The following is a 24,257-nucleotide window of genomic DNA, read 5'->3' as shown; positions in this document are numbered from 1 at the left end:
CGGGGGGTCGGTCGTCGGGTGACTTTTTTGCGGGTTGGGGGGGACGTCTCTCCGGGAGTGCGTTCAAACTCTTGCAGCTCTATTTCTGTTCTCGTGCAATTAGACGGCTCCCTGAAGACATGGCGATACATGAATACATTCTTGTCAGCGTGTCACTCCGGGAGTGCCGTATCGTATAGTGCCGGCTCCAGGTGTGTGTGAGCGTTTGTGTTTTGTTTGCGTTTGAGTGTTCGCTTTATGTGTCGTATTATATCATTTTTATTCCGTCGTATACTATGTTGACATATTTTAAAGCACGCCTCGGGGTAGGTAGATATGTCAGGTGAGGTGGCGTTCACCACTGTTACGTGATATCGTGATTTATGTGGACACTTAATGTACACTTAAAAGTTTGCAATGTAAACGAGTCTTGTTGAGTATCACCGGACAAACCAAGAGCTTAGATAAAGATAATTTATTTTTGAACCCTGATTTGTTTTGTTTTTGAGCAATTTTTACAGGAATTAATAAAATAATGAGCAATCTGAAAATTTGGTGACATAAAATGCGGGCGATTATCTGAAGCCATTTTTTGTACACAGAGTTCCTCCTGTCACTTTTACTAATAAGATGACCTTGTGCAAGCTCTCGTCTTTATATGACAAAAAACAAAGTTGGTGCTTCCCACTGTTTATTATGATAACAGAAAATATTGCCATAACAGTAATTAAAAAAAGTTTTTTTTCGGCATCACTATCAATATTATATTTACTGGTAGCAGTGATGTAGTGTTCCATTTCTCTGGTTGTTACCAAAGTAAGTCACAAGTACAAGAACATCAACCTGACACATAAAATTCAAAGCATATTTAAATGTATCAGTCCCGCCATAAGTAAATCCTACTCGTCGACTTCAAACATCTAAAAGTATTTTTTCCTGCATCGTAATTTATGCATAAAGTGGCTTTTAGCAGGCAGCAACAAAGTGACTTTGATAAATGCCCCTTAATTTATCGTCTTGCATGTGAAATCAAAGTGGAACATCAACAGGCTGCGTACTGACCAGAGAAATGAGATGGTGGGTGGGGCACTCTTCGCAAAAGTGATTTTTTACTTTTTGTCTTTGTAAACTTTTCCTCCCACCTCCTATGCAGACCTCGGGGTTAATCAGTGGCATAAAGGTTACGACGTACGCTTACTGACTAATGGCAGGGTGATGCGCGGAAATGATGTGCGTGCTAGTAACGTGGGAGCAAGACACAAAGCAGGGTGGGAATTTTGTTGAAAAAAAAGTTCATCTTTGCTCCAACATACTTTAGACAGGTCTTTGACAGGTTTGAAAAGGCCCTTTAATGGCATGTTTATATTATTCATGTGTTCATCTTTAGCTGCTAGTGCTAACAGCTAGCTCCCAATTCAGCTACCTACCTGATGTAACACTGTTAAAAATCAAATAAAACTTATTATTTACACATCCTCATTTTTCTTTCATTTTAAGAGTTTTAATATTTTTCTTTAATTTTAGGTTAAGTTTTGTCTTCTTTTGTATGACCAAGAAAGGCAGTTAAAATGCCACATGAGGGTTAAATGATGGCAACACTTTAATCCTAGAAGGTCTAATTTATCTTTTGTATTATAGTATATTATCATACTGTCAAAAAGTTTTAAACTTGGAGCAAATCACAGAACAGCTTGCATTCGAGCTTGGAGTTGTGTATGAATGTAAGCTTACAGACCCTTTTGTTGGCAGGTTAATGTTCGCCCAGCTGCATGTGAGCTGTCACAGTCCCCCCCCCTCCCCTCCGTCCCCCTTAAACATGTGTCTAGCCTGGACATCTTGCTCATAAGCAACTCCTTGAGAAATGCACACCCACTTGAAAAGACAAAAAAGGCGACCTAACGCTGCCATTCGCAAGCTGACCTCCGACGCGACCTCTCGCCTGTTTGCTGACATTTGCGCAATGGAGGCACTTGAACGAAAAAATGGAGGGCAGCCGTGAAGGCAGGGGGGTAAGAGGAGTAAGAAAGCCGGAGTGTGGAGAAGGGGGGGGGCGGTCGGCGTATGGGGGAATGCGACGTTCTGATGGATGAGGTCTTCTCCTGTTACATTTGGAGAGAACACAGCTGTGAGGAGCTGTTAAGTACACGCAAACAAGCCGTCTGCTTCAGACAAGCCTGCCGGGCACCCGGCCCCGCATCCCACTTGTACCACTCTGACACATGATCACAGCCAGACAATACATGTGGGAGCAGAGCGTGCTCCGTGCAAAAAGTGAGAAATATTTCCAAGCAGAACAAACCCCCACCCCTCCCCCCCCCCCCCCCCCCCCCCCCCCCAACCACCCCTCGCAAACACCCCTCAATACCGCTGGGACCCCACTTGGTATTATAATTCATCTTGTTTCCCTTTGTCTTTCGCCGTGTGTTTGCGCGCCGTCGTGGGGAGGGAAGACGAGTGAAGGGAGCAAAGGGGGCGCTTTGGTGGTTTAGTGACAAGGAAATAGGTTGGGAATGGAGAGAACATCTGCCAGCGTGACAGTGTCACACTCTGTCTAATGCGTTCTGAATAGGCACGGCTGTCCCGAGCTGTGTGAAGGCAAATTGTTCTGATCCATATGCAGATTACAGGAATTAATATGTTGTCTTTAAAGCACAAGTAAAGAATAGTAGTAACCCCCCCCCCCCCTATAGAGTGCACGGGTTACTTTCCCTATGGTAAACGCAATTGGACAGCAATAAGTCAATGATTGTGTTAGACAGTAGTACAACAAAACTAAATTCAACGTTGTCTAAACATTTAATTTCAACATTAACAGCAAGTTTAGAAGTAAACAAAATGTGTCCAGGCTAGTCCGCTATAGGATTATTAATCAACACTGAAATGCTCTACTTTTTAGTCAAATTTAAGTTATGTGTGTGTGTGCTGGACTTTCAATATTGAATTAATTATGAAATAATTTTAAACAATCTTTATTAATCATATCTAAACAATTAAAGTGTACAGGTGTCTTAATAAAATGTCATTCTTTGGTTAAAAAAACAACAATAAGAGCAACAAAGGATCAAGTACTATAGCACACATGGCAACCTCTTGTAATAATGTGGTTGAAATGAGGTTTTTCTATTCCTGTGCAGTTAGCTGGATATAGATTTTCATTACCATGATGATGACAAAGATTGTCGATTGGACGTGCCGAACAAACAAGGCCTACTATAATCCAAGTATGTGAAGAGAAAAGTAAAGATAATTTGTATTTTCATTAGCTGGTTGCTGAAAAAAAAATTGCCATTAGCCTACTTCTGCAAAGATTTGGCTAACCTTAAAGAAATCTCAGATTGAGTGATTGTCAAACTTAAATGTAAATATAATACTGTTAAAACCATAATACCATTAATAAATACTATGTAGTTGACATCTGAGTAAGTTATCATGTCAGATATGTTTATTTGAGTTTACGAGTTTCCAATAATCTGCATGCATTCACATGCATGTGGAGTATTTCTTCAGTGACATTTTTTGTTTTATTCCGTCACTTGTGAGCAAATATTGAGATAATGTGATTTGGATGAGTCAGACATTTTGGCATGTGACGATGTAACGACTAAGCGGCCACGTCGGTCGAGTGTGTTGCCATGTGGGGACGTGGAAGTTATACGATGGCGACGCTTGCGGTGTACCGCGAATAAGCTGACAAGCTTCACTTTTCTTTTTTTAAGTGCCGGACAAATAATGCATAAAGCCGGTTTGGATCAAGTCGTGCCGGGAACATGTGGCATTGCGCTGGAATGAGTCATACTCATGACTCGGAGAATCACGGAGACAGTGTGCTGACAGACGGATGTTGCGGTGAAATGTGGATCCCAAAGACAGACGTGCAAAACCCTTTGTCGGATTTTTAGTAATAATACATAAGTGTGAGTGAAACTTCAGACTGCTTGGCTAATGGGGTAATGGTTTTTGTGTGTGGTGTGTGTGTGTGTGTGTGTGTGTGTGTTGTGCTGATGCAGCACTCATCTCTGCTCTGCCACAGCTGGTTGTGTTTTGTGTATAGCGTTCTTTTCTTCCTCACTTGATTTGAACTGTGAACTTTAAATGACTTCTGTTGTGTACATGGCAGCAGTTAGACTAATACTGGACACATAATGATTATTACAAGGGCACAGACTCACTCCCCAAATCCCAATTTGTTATTCTTGTTGACACTAACGAATTACTTACAAATCAGAATCATATTGTTAAGTCCGTTTTGGCCATAAATCCTTGCTAGCTGGGATTATTCGCCTCCTTTCGAGCTAGCTAGTTCGCTAGCTGGCTATACAAGCTAGGTTTCACTTTGCTGGATCAACCTCAGCGATAAATACAAATATTTGTTATTTTTTAAAGTGAGTTCTGCTTGGCCCCAGTTGCACTTCCACCTCTTTTTGAGTCTTCAATTAACCTAACGTGCGCGTTAGACATAACCTCTGAACGGTAAATCGGTGAAGCTGATAAGGCAATCTTTGGAGAAAGAAGAGGACGCGTAAAGTTGCGGACAAGTTGATGTCAGCAGCTGAGGTTCCAGGTCACAGGATACACTATTGTTGTGTCTCCATTTATCACAGGTCTCGGGTGAAAGAGTAAGCCCACTTCCTGTATCCCAGCACTTCACACTCAGCTGAACTGTTCTGCAGAACCATTGCAAACAAAGACAACCTTTGCACAACCAACAAAAAGAAAATAAACACGTAGATGAATAACGCACGTGGGGGGGGGCAATGGCTAGGAGGAAACATTATTGTATAAATAGCGCCCGCTGTTATTTTTCCACAACGCGGCGGTACAACAGCAGCTACGTGCTGTTTGGCTGCGGCCTGAGGGCGATGAAGGAAATCCACGTTTGTGCTTCTGTCATGGCGTCACGCTGCCGACTGACGACTGATACCACGGCAAGTGCCGTCTTATAATTAAAATGAATTGCATTTCGTTAGCTGTCCTTTTATATTTGCATCTTGTCGTAGCTAATATGCTTTTTGTGCAATACGTGCAATGACAAACATGAATCATATCAATGAATTCTCACTCAAATGTCCTTTAATCACAATCTTCTCAGTGTCATGCACTTCTCCAGATATTCATTTGGCTCAATTTTATCGTGGAGAAACATTCTGGGCAAGTTTACGCGAGCATAACCTTTGAAGTGACACTATGAAATAATAAATCCTATTAAATATGAATCACAAGGGTGATGTCAACAGTGGTGGCTCTGATTCCCATTTTGGAATTTCAAGAGCAAACACATGCGATCGTTCTCTTTGCCATATCCCCCACCATTACCGCCCCCCCACCCTTTCATCCCACTACTTCACCTCTAATTGAATATGTTTCTGTTGTTGTTGCCAAGCGAACCCGCCCCGTCGCCCCCACCTACTTCCTCAAGCACGTAATGCATGCAGTAAATAATTCAAATGAAATTAATTTTACAGCACCTTGTTTCCACTAAGCATGCCAACATCTGTTGTCGAGTCACAAGTTTACATTGTTGGTCATTACTTTCCACAATGAGCAAAATGTTTTATTAAAGCCCAGTGGGAGTCCCTCTAGGATCAGTCAGACCCGACGGTGCTGCTGACTGAACCCTCCCTGAACTCTCGACAATCAGAGATTGGCTACGGCTCGACTGGGCCGGGACGCCTGTGTCACCCACCCCAAAAATAGACCGCCATTTAATATGATGGAGGCGTCAGGCGCGCTCGCTCCCTCCAAAAACCGCTGACCACAGACAAACTGTGCTTCTGCTGACTTTTGAAGACCTATAAATCTAACCCTACTGTCATCTTAGATTGCTCAACACACCAACAGAACTGTCAAAAACTGTAATCTCATCTTGGATGCATGGTTTTTATTTCTAGCTTCTTTATTTTTTGCTCTCCCTTATTACTGACGTCACAGACGTGCATGGTAAAGGCGGTTTGTTCCGAAATCTCGGGATATGTGTTTACATCCGCACTGATGGGATTATCAACAGACAAAAAAAACACCTTTCTCATTCTGATTCTAGTGAAATCTTAATTGGAATTTTCTTGTTCTGATCAGAATATTCTGTACGTAAATTAAGCGTTTTATTCCAATCGGGCTTTTATTAGGAATAAATGTGTCCATTTAACCTTAGCAAGTTCCTGCAGTTTGTAAGTTTCAGCCATGGCAAAGCACATTTTTCCCCACAAAACTTTGGCCCCAAGATCGAACCTAATTATCACAATGTCAACCTTTTGAGGCCATGCTATGAAACGAAAATGCCAAAAATGAATCATGAACCATTTTATTTGTAAATACCATAAAGAACACATAACATTACTTTATAATAATGCTTTCCACTGGTGCTCAATGGAGGAAGTTAATGACATCCATTGTAGTAGAAGGAAACATACGAACACATTGTATAATATGCTAAAAAGATGTGTGCGCACATCCCAGCGTGAGAGAAAATGAACAAAGTTAAACACGTCGACTCCGCTCAGGAAATAGGCAGTTTACTTGCAACAGTGCACATTTAAACAACCCTTCAAAAGACGGCGCATTTTATATTCATCAATTTTAGTACTTGCGAGAAGGGAGGGAATAAGCAGACTGTGATACATAAATTATTAAAAGCAAATAAAATATATCAGGAGATGAATGCGGACAATAACCAGTGGCGGGGTGTGAAGTTAAATCTTTGGAAGCAGTGCCACACGCTCAAGTCTGCGTGCGGGCTTTACCCGAGCAGAAAATCAGGAACTTGGCCAGGCGATGGGTGTACTTTTGTTTTTTGGATGCACCTTTTCTCTGTAGACTTGGCTGTAAAATGTGAGGGGACCCGGGACGCACCCCTGAGGAGCTCCGAAGTGCTCATCACCTCAAAGCCCCGCCCCCCCATCTTGACAGGCCCGGCTGCTGGCGAGCCGCACCAGACTGAGTGGGTCGTCCGCGCTCTGGGCCTTTGCCAGTAACAGATGTGCTCAGACAAATGACTAATTGAAAACCTAAAACAAAATCAGCAGCTTGGGCTATTTGGCCAGAGTAATGACGGGCGTGCGCCGATAAAGAAAGCGGGAGCAAACACACACACATACACACCCCTCTCATCAACGGCGCCATTAACAATCATGAGCAAAGATGAAAACAACGCTTGGTTTATTCGGCAAATGAAAGCACATAACTAGATGCTGTCCCCAGAGTCCATTTCCAATTTTAATAATACATCAAGGAGCTGCCGGAAAAAAAAAAAAAAAAAAATCTACCACGACGCAAGCCAAAGCACACTTCTTCATTCAGCTTCAGCACTGGGGAACAACTCCCATGGCTAGGAAGTGAGCAAACGCATAAAGGTACCCAACATGATAACTATTAGCTAAATTAAAAGAGCCATTAGAAGACTACTGTCTGGATTCACTTACAAGCAAATAAACACACAAAAAGATCAAATCTACATCTTTTGGCTTTTGCTCACCTTTTTTTTTTCCCGTCCTCAACAGCCTGAGCTCGCCTCAAATTATGTGCATGAATAATAAAACACCTTCTAATTAAAAACTGTTGTTAAATATGCAAAAATCTAATCATAATAAGATTGCGCAATGCCTCAGAGTAAAAGCGTATTATAAATTACTTAGGAGTGCAAGTTGGCTTGACCCAAACATCGTATTTTGAAGGCTATGTGCAATTTTTCGTCTGGGGCATATGGCGTTGGGGGGAGGGGGGGGGGGTACCTCTGAAATTGTTTGTGTACTCGCACATGCAGTCTGTGTGTGTCTGTGTGGTGCATAACATATGTGTCTGGGTGTTAGCGGGGGATTAAATGTATGCAAATACAGTATATATGATGTCTGGCTCACTGCTTCTTCAAGGGGAAGGTCTTGCATGTGCTTGATTTAAACTTGAATAGTGTGACCTGAATTCATCGAGTTTAATTTGATGATAAGCAGGTGAAAACTAAAATGATCATCAATTTACATTGGTCGTCAGACATCAACTTTGCAGTGGCAGCTAAGCAAATAAATCTCCACGCCTCTCAATAAATCCTCTATGTTTGCATCTCATCATCGATCACGACTACTTTAGCGTAGTCCTTTGATTGAGCTGTCTTCACGTCAACCCGTGACAACGTCTTTGTTGGCGAGATAAATAAAAATAGAATTTTTCCACACTCCGATGACAAATGTAGATATGAGGATTGTCATTTTGTACTCCGAGCGACAGTAGTAACTAATATTGATTTTATGTCATGTTACAACCTGACTGTGATTTTCTTGTTTTTTTTTTTTTGGGGGGGGGGGGGGGTGTCTTATCATAAGTACCACAAAAAAAATGTTTTCATCATTCATTTTATGAATAGTACACTCTATAAGAGTTCCGTTTATGGTTAAAGCTACGTTCCGTCCCAACGTGTACCAGTACGAAAAAAGTCATGCATGAGAAAGTCTGTTATGGCTCTTGACTGGTCTGCACAGAATCCAGACCTCACCAAACACCTTTGGGATGAATTAAAGTGGAGACAAAAAGCCAGGCCTCATCCAACATAAGTGTTTGATCTCATGACTTTTGGACTCCCCTAAACGCTGAGACAAGCCTTTCCAGGAAAGATGAAAAAGTTCAAACTACAAACAGTAAAGTTGAAAATTCAGGACATAAATGGGTTTGATTTTGACCCAAATTGATGTTGACCTGAACTATACACACAATGTTGCTGAAAAAATATCAAAATTAGTAGTAAAATAAGAAAGGCTATTATCACATTTGCTGTTCTGACTTTTACTAGCCTATTCTAAGCTACTAATTTATAATTCACTTTATGGACCTGAGTCTTTCATTTGAATGAAAAGGAATAAATAGCTTTGAAAAAAAATTTGGATTCTGAGATTTTCATAGCATGCTATTGGACGTGTTTATTCCATGTTTGGCTAGTCAGCAGCGGGGGAAACAAGGTGCGTATTTCATTGGCACTCAATAAGCCTCAGCCATGTTTATAAAACTTTTAATGGGACTTCATCAGCTATTCAAAGCCATGGCACACATAAGCCCCCATTTCTCTTCTCCTTGCTCGTGCCCCTGACCTTCCCCGCATCCGTTTGGGATGACTTTGCATAGGGTCTTTATGGGCAAATAAATAGCCGTGCGCAACGCTATCCTTCGCACATCACAATCCTGATTGTTTTTATGTTTTCACCATAAACAAATACTTGATGATGAGGGAGCCGAATAAATCAGTTATATGAGAAGCCGAGTCAGACGGCGAAACGGATTAATGAAGCAAGCGGCGCTGGCACAAACAGACTTGAAGGAGGATCGGGATTGTAGTTTAGGTGAAGCAAAACTTTCCTTGAAAATATCCCAATCATATATTTTATCTTTAAGCTACGTCAACCGCCGTAAACTAGTATTTGGCATTTTATCCATTTGCATTTAAAAATGAAGTCTCGTAAAGAGACACTTATTGTTCCAACATTATAATTTGATGCCGTATTTACCTGCAGACATATCGGACGTTTGTTTATTCGTTACAATCCTCACACCGTTTGCTCATCAAACGAGCCAAGCGCACCCTTGATGTGCAGACTTTGACACAGTTAAATGTGGTGACGTCAAAAAGCCTCATCCAGAGTCAACAGTGAGACTAGAAGGCGTCTTTGATGGCGAGGCATCATGGAGAAACAAAGGCCTTTTGGTGAAGGAAGGATGAAATGCGTTTGCTATGCGTATGCGGCGTGTTGCTTTGTGTTTGTGGCTGTGACAAAAGCAAAGAAACAAGGGGAGTGAAATTAGATGAGTGTGTGTTTGTGCGGAAGTCATTTTACTCAAGTCTCACGTTCAATCCTTCATGCGGCGGATGAAGCGGGGGGAGGCAGTTCTTTAGGAAATAAAATCGGCTTCGTGCAAAGCCAATATTAATTTAGCTTTTCCGTTCCAATGAAATGTTTTTGTTTTGGGAGGAAACGACCAAGCGGTAATGAATTTCTCCCCCTTCGTGCCGCCGTGTGGCACCATAATTTAACAGAGCCATTGATCACACCGCCGAGCGTATACCCAAGCGTCTAGATATTAAAACGTGCAACTTTTAAAATAAGATCATTTTGCCCGCTTTCAGCGCTCGAGAAGAAGAGTTTTTATCACGCCACGAGACAGACGGCATAACTCCAAATGAGCCTGTTAGCAAAAGAGATATCAGAGCAGCTGTGAGTCACTAGCACGCGACAACGCTCGCGTTTTCAAAGCATCCATCAGCCGTCATCGCAAACCCATCGTCACTTTTCAACATTTCTTTTGTGCCGCAATGTTTACACGGCCGCTCTCTTGTTGTCTGTGTGATCACGGCTTGCTTTGGCACCAAGTTGGCGTCAAATACGCCGCCGTTTGTCGACTTGAAACGACATCCCTTCAAAACATATCATATCACTTTTGTTGTTGTTTTGAAATTAAGTTTTTAGAATCCGGGATGTATTTCGGAAGTCTTTTAATGTGCTGCTGTTGTTTGCTTGTCATCTTCTCAGTTTTACACATTTATGAATCACTACATTAGCTTTGTGGACAAACAACTGGAGTGGCAAATCAAAGCAATTGGAGCAGTTTTGGAGGAGTTATTTGAACTAAATGTCAAGGCACATTTGTGGACAACAGAAAGGCATTTCTAAATCTCAAACTTTTTTGGACTGTCAGTTGTGAAACCTGGCTATGTTCACGATTTACTCCTGTGATGCACCACCATACAAAACCACTAATCTAATTCCCGAAGACATAAACCTGAGGTAGCGATGGTACCCCCTTCCATTGTCTGGTCCAAGAATAGGGGCCCCTGAGCACCTGCGAGTTTCATTTGGCTCGAGTAAATCGGCATGACAAGCAGATGATCAACGCAACAAAAGCCTCTGCCTAAAGGAGAGAAGTGCTCTTCAAAAGCGTTCGGAACATTGGAAGGAACTCATCTGCTTCCAGTTGACCAATTATTGTGGCTTTTTTTTTTCTATAGTTTGTCAGTCAGTACAGAGATGAATGAGTCATCTCAGCCTTTGAGTGACTTGTGGGAAAGACTCACACAAGTATCAATCAAGTATCATCATCTACATCAGGGGTGTCAAACTCACGGGCTGCATTGTCGTCATAGTTTTCTTCGGAGGGCCATTATGACTATCAATCAAAATAAATGTATGGATGGCTCGTATTATATACAGTGTAGCGTACATAACAAATGGACGAAAAAACAGTTTTTCAAATCTGAGAAAAGTAAAACAATTATCAAATATTTTTAAAAAGATAAATAGTAAAAAATGCAATCTCTCAATTTTTTCAAAAATGAAGACAATTTGCAATTTTAGCACTGACATGAATTTGATTTGTCATCGCGGGCCAAACAAAATGATGTGGTGGGCCGTATTTGGCCCCCAGGTTTGACATAGGTGATCTAAATACTCAAGCAAGAATAACTAAAACTAAGACTTACATTTGCTACCAGAGAGGAATGGGAGATTAATTCAAGATCACAACATTGCAGAATTACTTGCGTGTTTGCAAAGCAGACAGATAGAAGAAGCTTGTCCAGACAAACTTTAAGCGCTGTAAATGGAAGTCAAAGTGCCAGCACAAAAAGGCTGCTTTACAAAGTGTTTTCTGTTTCAGGCATGCATGTCTTTTGCGTAATTCACGGCCCCGCTGTTTTAGGGCATTTTAGATTAGCCCGCGTTGGCCGATATCTCATTCCCTGTTTCGCTGCACGAGGCTCATTAAAACCGGGAACGAGCCGCCTGTGTCACCGTCTCATTTGGCCTAAGATGCAGAAAGCGCCAATCAAGAGATTTGGAGCTGCTTCACAGCGTAGGTACATTAAACTGGCAGCAGATCAAGTCAATGCACGGGGGTGTGTTTGGCGACACTTACGCCCAATAGCGTGACTCGCCTGTGTGAAGTTTTGGGGGGAAAACACCATTAAAATATAGTGCGGTAATGACTCTGATGTCGTCAAGAGACAGAGAAGGGGGGGGGGGGTGATGGTGCGGTTAAATGCATGAAGGCGTGCTCGTATTATTTTCACTGTGTGTTGGATCTATGGCGGCAATTATGCTTTCATTTCCACTCAAGTGCACTGTGTGCGGTACCAAGCATCAACCAAGTCATTAAACCAGAGTTTGGACTAAGGAGCAGCTGGGGTTTTGAGTTTGTGAGTTTTCCGGAGGTTTATGGTCCATATTTGGGGAAGACACTTATGTGAATGTGTGTTTGGGGATGTGTTTTCATTCTCTGAATAAAGTCATTGGCAAGAACAATTTATGAATTTAGTACACAACCATTTTTATCTTCAAACAAACTACAGTTAGAATTATGTCAAGCTAACATTAGGATCGGTTTAACAGGTACAATACGATATATTATTATGAAAGTAAGTATCAATTGACAGGAGTTCAGCTATTCTATTTTAGTTAAAAATATTTTGACAAGTCACTCCTTACCTTAACTTCAAGGCCTCCATCTTGAATCCAACATTTTCCAAATCCTATGACAACATGGTCACCGTTCCTTCTCGTACACTTCAGATCATTTGCGTTGTTGGTTTCTGTAAGGTATAAAGAAGGTAAGGAACAGATCGTTCGATTCCATCCTACATTATGCGTTAAACATGGTGAAGGCAGTGTTGGCCTTTAGACGTGGCGTACAGTAGCTGTTAATAGAGCAAGCTCACTGGTGATTATTGATCGTGTGGTTACTGAGCCAAATCCTAAAAAATGGCAGAGGATGGCTAATGATCCGAAACAAACCATGATGGCAAGTTAGAATGTGAAACTGAGTCTGTCACATGATTTAAACCCAATCGAGCATGTTTTTCACTGACTGATGACAAAAGACTTGGCAGCAAGAACCATAAAAATGACAGTATTAAAAAAAATGTTATATTCACAGTTGTGCAACCTCTGAAAATGGCATTTAGCATAAACTCCTAAATAGTAAATGACATTTTTATGAAACCTGTAAAGTACTAGACCTAAATTACATGTGAAATCTTATTTAAAATCTGCTGTGGTTGTGTATAAACTGTAAGGCCCGTCTTCCAATAGTATAGTCGGTGCTGATATTCTCTGTATCGTCCACACAATTTCAAAGTAGTTGTTTGAAGGTCAAATCACTACATATCAACTCGTTTTTGTAAAATCACTTACACAGTTTATGCATGTTTGCGTTTGTGCTGCCTTGAGCCTCCCTTGTGTTTTGCAAGTTGACCTCACAGTGTATGTGACCCGTGCGGGTATACAGGACAGTTTACAGGGAAGCGAATTGGGAGGACGCCAGCCTTCTCATTAGCGAGGCAGATGTGAGGTCGCTCTGACCAGATTGCTGGCTCGCTTCCTTATAAAAACAGCTCACCAATGGCCTGGCCTGAGACCCGCAGGAGGTGGTGGGAGGGGTCATGGAAATGTCCTGTGTTCCTGACATATTGTAAAATAGACTGGGAGGTGAGGAGGGGTGTTAGGGTGGAGTTTTGTTCACCGGCACCTTCTCACCACCCTCATCTTTGCAACATCCTTGCACAAGAAGGACGGTCAAAAATAACACAAGCGGAAAACTGCAATGAGCTGCTTACTTTATCCCTGCCGGAACCCTGCTGGGATGATTAGCAAAATAAACTAAGGGGAGAAATGAAAGCGAGATCTAGGGAGGGAGCAAAGGTGGGTGAAGGGGCAAGCAGGACCAATTTCACACATATCTCCTTAAGTCTACTGGGCAACATTTTTGGTCCAAAGAGTATTTATTGACTGTAATTATGATGCTATTGCTGGAACTGACCTCCATCATAAATCGAGGACCTCCAGTAAAGTTTTTACTTTCAACATTGGAGTGCATTTAAATGTATTCTGCAAGTGTGAACACAGTCTTAATTGTACCACCTGTTCTTCTTTAAGGTTACATTTAGCAACGAGGGCATATTTAGTTAGTATTTAACGCGTTGGATTTACAGCAATGAGGTGACCAATAAAGTTGAACAGCAATGAGTCATTAAGAATTAGCACTTGGCAATTTTTGCATTATAACCGCTCATTCAATTCATGAGGAGGTGGGGCAAGGGGGATAGTTGTTGGCTGACTGAGCTAATGGCTCTTCAGCCCGTCTGTGTGTGTGTGTGTGTGTGAGGCAGGCGGGAATCAGGTAGACAGGTCACGCCGTCACATGGGGAGCAAAAAAAAAAAAAAAAAAAAAGAGGGGTCAAGGGTAAATAGATCGCCCTGGCCGCTCTTTTTGAGATGACAAACACGCGCCCCTGCCAGAAGGGAACCATTAAAAATAATTTACAAAAGCTTTATGTTGGCTGAGCTCTTTTTGATGCAGCGCTTCCCCTGGCAATTAGGAACGTGGCGCTGCTCCAGCCATATGGCCGGCCGGGCAGCGGGCCGTACGGCTCAAGAATACCTGGGTGGTTAATTAAGAGCCGTTGCCAGGGCCATAGGAGGCCGGTTTTAGATCTTCCACTCTGCTAACACTCACTTCCTCCTGCATGGAGCCTGTCCACGGTGACCCGCTGTTGTTTGCTACCCGCTCACAAGTCGCCACCGGTGGGGACAAGGGAAGCCGACGGTAATTATTTGAGATAACATCCCCAGAGCTGAGATGGTGAAGTGTGTGTATGTGTTTGTGTGTGTCCATACTCCCGGGCGCAAAAGGTCAACATTTCCACTTTCCCCGTCTCGTGCGAGCGTAATGCTTCTTTAGGATGGAGGACAACGTGGCTCAGTTTTTCATAAATACCTCATTTGGCATTCAGACGTTTACCGTCGTCTGCTCTCGGCCGCCCAAGACCAATTTGAATAAAGTATTCTCACTTGTCAGGCGGCACTCGCCTCGCGGGTGACTGACATGTAGATTTCTCAGGGAAAAAAAATGTAAATCCAAATGCACCGGTGCGTTAGAGACTATAGTGTGATGAATAGAAATGCTGAAATGTGTTTTATGATCAGGACACAAACCCGCAGCAGAAAAATGAAAGACGAAGCACCTGCTAAGTTGCTAATTTGCAATTATCATTACGCTTCTAACTAGCTACTAAATGACTGTGCTTCCTTTCAGGAATAAGCAACATCTTGCAGTCATATTTTTAACAATATAATGTATTTCACAATAATTATGACCAAACAGCAGTTAGCTTCATGCTAACACACAATGGCAGTTCTCACTAAAAGGCTCATGGAAATAGCATGTTTGCAGGCATTGTAAATCTATGTGAATATATCAGAACAATTCAGTTCTTGTATAGTCTTTGTAAAAAGTGTGTTTGTTTTTCCATCTGTTTTTATTTTTATTTAACAAACTAATTCTGGTTCCAAAGAGAATAACAACTGGACAGTACGATTTTTGGTTCTGGGGAATAGGCGGCACTTCTGACTTAATGTAGCTGAAATTTACATTGTTTGTTGTATGGTGTGTTCATTTTTATTTTTTTCTGAGTAATTAAAAAGATATACATCACAACTCATCATAAAAAGACATTTTTTGGCTCCTCTCACCGTCTATTGACCTGATTGCTGTGTTATCACTGTGGCTGTTGTCATAACATATATCTTTGACCTTGGCTGAGGTCTTCACCAGCCCTTCTGTCTAAACATATTGATATTCATAAAAGCGCCATCACTCTATCAAACTGCGAGACAGAGATCTAATACAGTACAATGAAGCAATAATGAGGAATTTTCTCTTGTTAAAATGTCATTTATGTAATGAATAAAAGATGAAGGGTTCAGCTGTCCCCGCTTTGTTCTCAATCACTCTGTTTTTTTTTTCTCTCCCCCCCCCCGAGCTCGGGCCAGTATGCTAACAATAGCGTCATTGGCAGACATTGTCGTGATAATCAGCCAAAATTGCCTCATGTTTCCGCTGTCTAAACAATCATTAGCGCGTTTGTTTTGTTCATTCGTTTCGCCTCAGCCTTTCATTTGCAAGCACAACAACATCGACGGCGGCGACAGCTTTCTAATCGAAACGGGTGACGTGACTTCAGACTGTCCTATGACACCGTGGACAGGCGCGTTTTGCGATTGTGTTCGGTTTGATTTGTCATTGTGTATCTGTGTCTATGTGTGTGTGTCACGCCTCCTGCTGACTCTTCATCTCATCACCATACTCTTTTCTGGCAAATGTAAATGGTGACATGATTATCCTGACACGGACTTCAGCAGGAAATGGGATCCTCGACTTCACGGTGACTGAAGAAGAGGAGGAAATGTTACGGCAAATGAGGCCGGATTTACACTGTGCACCATTCCAATTTAATACTCATATTGACTGTCTATTTCCCAGCTACATTTCAAGTGACACATATCCAATTTGGTTGTGTTTACATGAACAAAACACATGAAACAAATGCCAATACCCAAATTGTATGTAAATAACTTCATAAATGTCAAAAGTCAAAGACAACATGGATTAATAAAGGGTAAAAATTGTAGAAAGAACTAGAGTAGATCCAAAATATGAAAAAATATTTATAAGTAGATGTGCCTCTCATATTGCATGTTTAAATCATTCTTGAACTTTAGACACGGGTGTGTATGTTAGCAATGGCTGTATTCCATGACACCAAGCTAGCATTAGCGGCGTATATATCAAATTTGTGTGTTTACACTGCACTTGCGTTGACAGATATACGATATGTGTCTTATTTAGATCCACATTTGGAAGCGGGCTGATTGTGATCTAAAGATATATGATCCCATAGTATTTTTTTTCTATTGACACCGCCATGACCCATATCCAAAGTGTGCCATTTGAGCGCAAAATAAAATGTCACTTGAACCATGCAGTGTAAATCCATTGGTGTCATCTTCTTTTCTTTTTGATAACCTCTCCTCTGCATGTGTGTGTGTTTGACATGCCCACTCCTCCAATGACAACAAACAACATGGGCTGTCTGCTTCCAGTTTTGGCCCGTCTAAAGCCCGAGCGTGTGAAGCCGGGGCTGATAAACGAGACGCTGAATAATTGGACATTTTCGTTGCGGGCTCCCCTGCTTCACATTACAGTGATAATGAAGGCCCTTGCTGAATATGGTGATAAGTGTGTGCATCTGTCATCCGCTGGCGTGTTTCGGCGCATCTCTCCTGAGTCGGGGGGATTATTGCGGATAGATGATTCCTCCAGCCCCCTCGTTATCACCGGATCAAACAGACGTGTAACCCGCAGTTCATCACGCCATTCATCCTCCTCTTTTAAGACGAGCTCTGGAGACCGCGTGAGCAGAGGAAGGATGCTGGGAAGTGTATACAAGCAGTCGGTTTGAGCGAGCGAGCGGGCGCTTAATGCCGCTGCGCTGGGACCCTTTTGCATAATTAGGAATGTTCATGAATCTGGTTTCACATGATGAATAAGCACTCAAGTGTCGGTTAGTGTGAGGGCAAGTGGAAAATGCAAGGGGGGAGCACAGTGGTCCAGTGGTTAGGTTTCCGGTTGTGGCCTTGGGAATGTGGACTTATCATGTTTGGGTATGACTAAAACAGGGATGCCCACACTGTTGTGCGCACACACGAGTGTCCCCTAGGGGGTTGGCAGTTTAAATCCCTCGTATAATAATTACACATTTCCTGTACATAGCACCTCACATAGTTTTTCCCCACTAAATAAAGGTTTAGGAACATGAATTTCCTAAGTAGATAACAATAATACCTCAAGTTATGAGCTTAATTGGTTTCATGTGGCGGTAATTTGAAATGTTCATAAGTCAAGGTAATGGTTTCTACTGAAATGAATGGAAAAGCAATTAATCCATTCCAGCTGCAAACTTACATTATACAGCACGTGCCTTTATTTATCCCACTTTCATTCACATCCTTGAACAATTTAGAGTTTTCAATTAACCCAATAATGATGTTTTAGAAGTAAAGAACATGCCAAATCAGACAGAAAGGCCTAAGGCAAGATTTAGACCCAAAACCTCTTTGGCCCGGTGGCTTGTCTCAAACCTTGAACAGGATAAACGGTCTGGAGATAACAACAGAGTGCAAGCGGCTCCTTTAAATATTCCTCTCATATTTTCCATTATTGCTGTCTGGACTGTCTAGACTGCAGTTACAGTCCATGTTATGGTGTGATACTGTCTTCACATGTCCTCATTACGAGTTGAAGGACAGCCGCTTTGATGCTCATTAGCGAGCACCGGCGTGTCAGTGGTCGAGCTGGCCGTGATGTCACCCTCTCCTGCGTACACCGCCACCCCGAGACAGTTCCTCTTTTGTCAGGGGCCCCTAACGAGGTCATCACTGTCCCCGAGACAGGGGTCTCCCTTACATTTGACCCCTGTCCCTCGCCGCACTCTTATGTCAACATCTCCTCCCGTCACCTGCCCGCCACCGGAGTGGTGGGGGGGAGCTGTCACGGAAGTGCGCGGCCAGTGCGGGAAAGGAAGGCTGATGTCTTTTAATGAGACAGACGCACAGGGCCGCGCTAATGTCCCCGCCTTCGTTAGGCAGGACCCAGCTGCAGCCTGTCAGCCCTCTTGTTAAACCGGGCCCTAGTGGGACGGCGCGGGTAGGGCAAGCGCCGTTGTCCCCTCCCTCGTCTGTCCGTCAATTGGTCATCCTCTGCCTCCCGGGGTGGGAGGCGAGTTCTGGCTGCCTGATGGCGTGATGCTGTATGACACTTCTGTACTCTGTCGCTTCCTCCCCTGAATACGAGGAGGTGGTTGGCTAATGATGCGCCGGTAGGGCCTAGGGGGGCGCTCGGCTGCATTTTGTTTGCTGATTAGAATGCGGCGGCGGCGGCCTTTGTCAACACCGATGTCAGCCGCTGTAAGGACAACGCATTGTTACCGAGGAGCATAATTAAATGTGTTTCCTGTGAATGTGCCACCTGTGTTGACCGGGCAGTCAGAGAGTCACCTCCTACTCCCACCGATGTTTACTCGCTCTCTCCTCCCACTTTACTGTTGGCGCTGGCACAGCCTCAAAGGTGTGTAAATCCAAGCAATGCATACAAAAATATGTAAATTTATTTTCAGTGGAATACACGATTTATATGAATGCATTCTGCTGGTATAATTTGCGAATTATCTCATCTTTTGTTCAAACAGCTTTATACCTGCCTTTTGCAAATGCTTCCTTAAAATTATATCATTTTATAAAAGTATAAGTTTCAGAAGAAGCCGCCTCACAATAAATAAACAAATAAATACACAAAAAATAGATATTAAAAACAAACTAAATGAAGGACTGTACTTAATACTTAAATAACACATATATAGTATATCTTGTGATTTGTAAAATAATTATATATATATATATATATATATATATATATATATATATATATATAGATTGACAAAGATCTAAATTTTATAATTATGTTGTATTGGTGGTTAACACATTTGTCTCCCAATTGTGACTTTTGATGCTCAACTTGTAATTGTAATTAGGACTAGCACTAGAGGAGATTCAGTGGATTGCATTTATTGCTTGGCTCAAGAGCAACTCGACAGTGCTTGCAAAGCACACATCTTACTGCAAACAACCAGTCCAATTTTCTTCTAAACTGGATTACTTGGAATTATAGCTTTGTTGTTATTCCATCAGGAATATATTCCTCCTATGCATATCCATTTTGTAATTATAAATGTTCTTTTGTCAGACCCTGTTGCAAGCAGGGAGCGATGTGAAACTGAGCCCATTAAGAGCAACAGCCCTCATCAGGATTTGGACCAATCAGAAATTAATTGGCCCCATGGCTGTTTGAAGGCGGCATGGAAAATAACTTCTAGGACAGTATCAGTGACTTCCTCATGTAAAATATGTCAATTTTCTTTACTCAAACCAGTCACAGTGATAATGACCTCGTGGTGCCGTGGAATAGTGTGACAACACAAATGACACTACACTGTGTGCTAATGACATGGGATGTAGTCGCCGGGTAAACACGGCAATTAAACAAGAGTCTTAGACTGGAGTGGGGCGCAAACGGGAAGCCCTCACAGACCTCATTGAATCTTTGTCTTAGTCCCCCCCCCTCCAACCCCATTCGCTCCCGCTCTCTTTCTCTGCGAGACATTTGCATGCTGAAGGCATAATTGGCTGGCCTCACAACGGCGTTAACGGTGGCAGGCTTCCGAGAATCAGGACATCTCAATGCACCTCACACTGTCACCAAGGCTTGCCGGCTGGAAGTGGCGCCGACACAAACACGGCAAAACCCTCCCCACGATGGCAGCAGTGTCTGCTCCCACTCAAAACTACGCTGCCGTGACTAGATGGAGCTGAACTAAGCACATTTCTCTACCTCGGCGTGCACTTTCTGAAAGTTCTGAATTACCGTCGGCAGGCAGAAGTTTGGGAGGGGGATTTCCGGAGAGGATGTTTTGAGAGTGGAAATTGATGGATTAGCTGCAGCACTTTGCTGTTGAGTTTGGCTACGGGGGCCAGCATTAGAATGCCCCGTCACTTTGAAGTGGCACAGTTGGTATTGCACAACTGACTCAAGTCAAATCTTCTGACAGTTACCATATGAAAGGAGAAACACTGAATTGGCGAAGGCGGGCATACCTGGAGGAGCAGCACAATGACGAGATTTTTTTTTTACATTCCAATTACATTCCTATTAATTCTTATTGACGTCAATACTGTATATTATGATTGGGTTGAGATGTAATGAAGATGCATTTTGCATTTTTTTTGTTGAGGAGGGCAAATGTGTTTCCATTCATTTCAATGGCAAAAGACGATTTAAAATACGAATGTTACAAGTATAGGTAGAAAAGTAATACAGCCGAGGGTTCCACCTAGGTAACATGACATTTAACACCAAATTCCCCCAATTTTTTTTTAGGAATGTTTTTTCTTATATATATATAATCCGACAAAACTATTGTCAGAATTAAATATTGACAGATCAAACACATCAGAATGAATACACACCGTATGACACCAATACATAAATCACGGTGATGATACAGCGAATGCACAGGTGCCCGAAGGTGATGCTGCCAGAGAGGCCGCCGCTCCCTCGCCCGCCTTGATGGAGTACCCTGGCGGAGCGTTACCTCAATCACCCGTGGAACAATTAGCAATGCTGAGCAGTTTTGCAATTAAAGGCCCCCATAACTGTCACATTGGCCCAATTTTAAATCAGCAGGAGTAATATCTGTTTTAGAGCAAAGTTTAATTACAAAGTAAAGCATTAGCATGGTGGTGATTAGCATTTTTTAATGATGTTATTATTAGTTCCCCCCCACCCTCCCTCTACTAAGGCCTGTGGGCAAGTAGTTCTTTTCTATGTAGCTGTCACTCAAGTATACATTCCCTCCCCTTCCTGCGCGTCGATAAAGAAGTTTTTTTTTTCCTTCAGCCGCTCGAATGAATGAGCACCGGTGCCAAGAGGAATAGTGTTTACTTCAGGCTTGACATTCTCCATCAAACCGCAGCATACTCTTGTGAACAAACAGTCTGTCTAAAATTCTAAATAGGCTCAGTCCAAACGGATGCGAGAGCCCAGTCAAGGCTTAAATCATCTCTCCGCCGAGCTCAAAAGGGACGCGTTGGAGCCAGAAAATAGAAGGAGCCCGGCTGATGGAATCTGGCGCAAACACGTTCCCACCTTTCCAATCTTATTTTCGTCTCTCGCCTTCTGCCTGCTTCCCTTTCGCGGGGGCTTAGTGTACTTTTTGTGTCCCCGGTGCGTACAAAGTCTATCAGAATGCATTTGTTTCAGGGAGCCTCCATTCACTTTCAAAGGGTTAAACAGACCATTCAGCGGCCTGTCAACATTCCCTGGCCCACCGCACGGAAAAGTCTGCTCGAGTTTTGTTCCCCGTCTACACTTGTCTCCTCGGCCCGTTGTTGCTTGTGTCATGTAATATCCATGACAATCGTGTTGGGCTTTTCAGGGGGCTCTGTAGCACTCATTCTGTGGGGGCCACTTTCAGGCCATAAAGAGCTTTATTTGTGCGGATTTGAAAGAGTCATGTGAAGTGCCCTCCAGGCTGGAATCCTCTTCAGCGGGTCACCGCCGTCTCAATGGGGCTTCGCTCACATCAGTACTGCCCTCACGTCCGTGTGGAACAACATCAACGCCACGGTTGCAAGAAGTTCTTAAAGTCCCCTGAAAGGTTCACTGCAGGCGGAGGCGAGAAGCGAGGGCAGGAGGTAGTAGGTGGTGGGGAGTTGGGGGGGGGGGGGGGTGCTGGGTAGAGCCCAAAGCACACATGAGCAACATGACGGAAAGAGGAATGTTGGCTCACAGGTAAAGAAAGAGCGCAACCATTTGGAGCACTAACTTGGACATCTGCAACTTTGGATTCGATTACGTTTTCTGGATTGACAATAGAGGAACTGATTGACAACAGGGAATAATTAATAATGTTTTCAATAAGAAAGTTGAGAGATTTTAGGCATAGCCACTATACCTCTTAGAGTTCTGTGAATACATCTTGAACCTTCCTGTACTGAGTTTCCATGTTTTCTCTGTGCTAGCTAGCTTATCGTTCGTTACCGTCTATGCTAACAGGAAAGCTTAATGATATTTTGACCCGAAATTCCAAACTGTCAATCAATAGTGGAATTCTACATATCTATAGAAAGAATATAAAGCATGGCAGCTCAAAGCCAATCCTTAAGAAAAAAGGAGATCAATTTTCATGGACCATATGGAAGTTCTGTTGTGTGAGCCTTTGCCGCGTTACACGGCAGCGATCTAAACAGCCTTGCTGAATGGCCGACGTTTGCACAAAGCCCCCGCTCAGCTAACTCCCCCTGACCCTCAGCATATGGGCTTCCATTCCAAACGTGGCTTTTCACAAACACGACCATGCTGCCGGGGCCCTTTGGGACTTTGATTTGTTAATGAATTGCTCTATTGACTTGAATTTTCACTTGCTTCATTAGAAGACACCAACAACATGGCCATCTTGCTTTCTTTTAATTCCAATCCTGAGTGGCTGCTCGGAGAGGAGGATGTGGGCAGGACGAAGGAGGGGCTCATTGTATTTTTAGAGTTAAATCTGCAGACTTGTCATCTGCTTCACCCCTCCCTCGCCCATTCTTCAGTTTAGCTAATTTGTATTGTGGCAATTTAGACAACTCTTCAGTGCTCAGTGATGCAAGAGAACAAACCTAATGCCCCCATTCCCACCTCCCTCTACACCCCCCCCCCCAACTTCCATCTCAGGCCATGGCCCAGGACCAGCCTCTTCTAAATCTATTTCCCAGTCCCTCCCCAGTCCTCATTACCATATGGACACAATAATGGTTGTGTCAGGACGATACCTGCTTTACAAGTAGCAGATTATTGTGTCCCCGCCAGTGTTAACACAACAAGTACAAGCTCTCTGTCTGTGGCCATTCCACCGGCTGTCAGCACTCATCCATAATGGCCATGTCACACCATAACACATGGCGCACAAAGACGTATGACCCTGCAGCAACGCGCACAAAGACATACAGGCTGCTCCAAGATGTGGTGAACATATGGCCTCGTGCAATATAGGCTCTCCTCGGCGATTTACTATGGAGCCAAAAAAAAAAAAAAAAAACGCCTGCCCTTTGTCCAGAAACTGATTCCCCCCCCACCCACTAGCACGGCTGCTAGGACTCACAGTGGCACGGTTTTGCACCAATTACACCACACTTTTACCAGGAGGGCCATCTGCATGCCAAATGGACCAGTCTGGACGGGCATTCTGGTCTGATAGGTGTGAATATCACAGGCCTAAGAGTGTATTAAACACAGCGGGGGGCTTGTATGTGTTTGTGTACACATTGGCCATGCAAATGTTTTACCCCCACCCTCCTCCTCCTATAACACTGCAACAACAACAACAAACACATTCCTACCATTTTGCGGTGCCCCATCAGAAACAAAAGCAAGTAAAGACGGTCCCATATCTAATCTGGTTGAACTCTCAGTGGCATTTGCACACATGGACAATTTCAAGGGACTTCTACTAAGTCAACAAAATTGGTGTGGGTGTGTGCGTGTTGCTGCAGTGTCTTCATACGAGAGCAAACAGATAGCCTTTTTCTACTATTAAGCCATTTTGCAGAAAATGGACGAAACAGAATATTTTTTTACGCACCAACTCCATTACTTCTTCATTACTCCTCCAAAAATTGTGTGGTTTCAGTTTGTTAGTTCACAGCATTAATGGGGAAAAAATGCTTCCTCATGATTTCACGACACTAGATCATAAAGTGATGGTGCATTTTGTGATGACTGGAATCATTTTTGCAACCCTTTTTCTTCACATTGTTATAATGGAAAAAATTTGAAATGGGCAGACAGAGGCCATGACAGTTTCCATAATGACTTGATTTTCA

General features: G+C 42.9%; 1 long non-coding RNA gene across 1 annotated transcript in view; it reads right to left on the bottom strand.

Annotated features, from left to right (window-relative positions):
• Nucleotides 1–24,257, bottom strand: part of LOC125966950 (uncharacterized) — a 145,986-nt gene that overhangs the window by 81,576 nt on the left and 40,153 nt on the right. The window contains exon 2 of the long non-coding RNA XR_007480626.2: nucleotides 12,432–12,535. This is a non-coding gene — a long non-coding RNA (uncharacterized lncRNA). The remainder of the gene's footprint in view (nucleotides 1–12,431; nucleotides 12,536–24,257) is intronic.

This window comes from Syngnathus scovelli, chromosome 4 (assembly GCF_024217435.2).
Source record: "Syngnathus scovelli strain Florida chromosome 4, RoL_Ssco_1.2, whole genome shotgun sequence".
Lineage (NCBI taxonomy): Eukaryota > Metazoa > Chordata > Actinopteri > Syngnathiformes > Syngnathidae > Syngnathus > Syngnathus scovelli.
The sequence above is the reverse complement of the archived record's forward strand: the minus strand, read 5'-3'. Positions and strand labels throughout refer to the sequence as shown.